We start from the raw sequence: 1,370 nt of genomic DNA, 5'->3' as shown, positions 1-1,370 counted from the left end.
GAGCCTGAGAGCCTGACACTGTCATTGTCAAGTAACATAAAAGGTTTCATCCTTATTTATTGCTATAGTTTCATTACTAGGGGAAAAGTATCAAGTAAGAAACAAAGGATTTAAAACAATTTCAACAAAACCAGGCTGTCTGAGCAAATTAAAACCTTCCTTCCACATTTTCTGTTCTTTGGTGGCAGACAGTGAAGGTGGTGAGGTGATTAGTGTTGTTTAGGTTAAATTTAATTAATAGGAACTCACAGCATAATGTTCCATGAAGAATGTATATGTTAAAAACCATGTGGTGTGTTTGCTTTGGCAGCACATATACTAAAATTGGAACGACACAGGTAAGATTAGCATGGCCCTCACAAGGATGACAACACAAATTCATGTAGCATTCCACATTTTTTTTTCCACATAAAGATGATGGTCCTCCATGCATTTAAACTGGTGCCCTCAACAGAAATCATGCTGGAAGGAGGTCTTGGCCCCTTAGATCAGACAGGCAGAAATTTTTGATTGCAGGCTAGATAGGGTGGACGCCCCATCTCAGCCTGTAGCAGCTACAGAAGTCTGATCTCCCCTCTCTCAACAACCCACATGATTTTGGGTCTGAAAATCTCTTAAGGGGGATTTATGAGGCAGGATAGTAGCCCAGGGAAATTGACAACCTCCTCCAGGGCGGATACCTCACTGGTTACACAAGTAACAAGTGTCTGTAACCAGCACCTGCAGCTGGAGGAAAACAAGAACCAGTCTCATCCATCTGGGCTAATCCCTATGACCTGACCTTATTTTGCATCTCCAGAGACCCTGAGGGAAATTGATCTGCCCCTCAGATCTGATTTTATGGCTCCATTCAGCTTCTAACACTTTAATGTGAATGAGTTTATCTGACTGTGTGTATGTAATTTTTTTTTAGCGTAACATCAATTTTTTTTCTTTTGTTTAAATTTTCAATTATGAAATCTATACTGTAATTTATATGTATGAAATCTATAATACTTATGAGTATATATAATACATGCATGTTGTTTAAGTAATAATAAAATGAGCATCTACCTGCCCACTATCCAACCTAAGAAATAGAACATAACGCAAAGTCTTTGAAGTATTTTGGGTGTTCCTTTCTCCTCTCCAGAATTAACCATGATTCTGAATTTTGTGTTTGTCATCCACTTGACTCTTTATTTATCTCTAAACAATCTGTTTAGGTTTTATGCATGTTTTATCTTTACATACATTGAATTCAGTCTGTATATATTTTTCTGAAACTTTTTTTTGCTCAATATTATGTTTTTGTGATTCATCCATGTTGATGTGTAGGGCTACAGTTTATTAAGTATTTTAACTGTACTCTATAGTCTAGATACACCAAA

General features: G+C 36.9%; 1 non-coding gene across 1 annotated transcript; it reads left to right on the top strand.

Annotated features, from left to right (window-relative positions):
• Nucleotides 1-294: 294 nt before the first annotated feature.
• On the top strand, nt 295-400 carry LOC141569767 (U6 spliceosomal RNA). Its single transcript, XR_012493567.1, has one exon. It is a non-coding gene; the product is annotated as a U6 spliceosomal RNA (small nuclear RNA).
• The last annotated feature ends 970 nt before the right edge of the window (nt 401-1,370 follow it).

The sequence above is a fragment of the Rhinolophus sinicus genome, chromosome X (assembly GCF_036562045.2).
Source record: "Rhinolophus sinicus isolate RSC01 chromosome X, ASM3656204v1, whole genome shotgun sequence".
Classification (NCBI taxonomy): Eukaryota; Metazoa; Chordata; class Mammalia; order Chiroptera; family Rhinolophidae; genus Rhinolophus; species Rhinolophus sinicus.
Note: the sequence above shows the minus strand (reverse complement) of the source record. Positions and strands in the feature narration are given on the sequence as shown.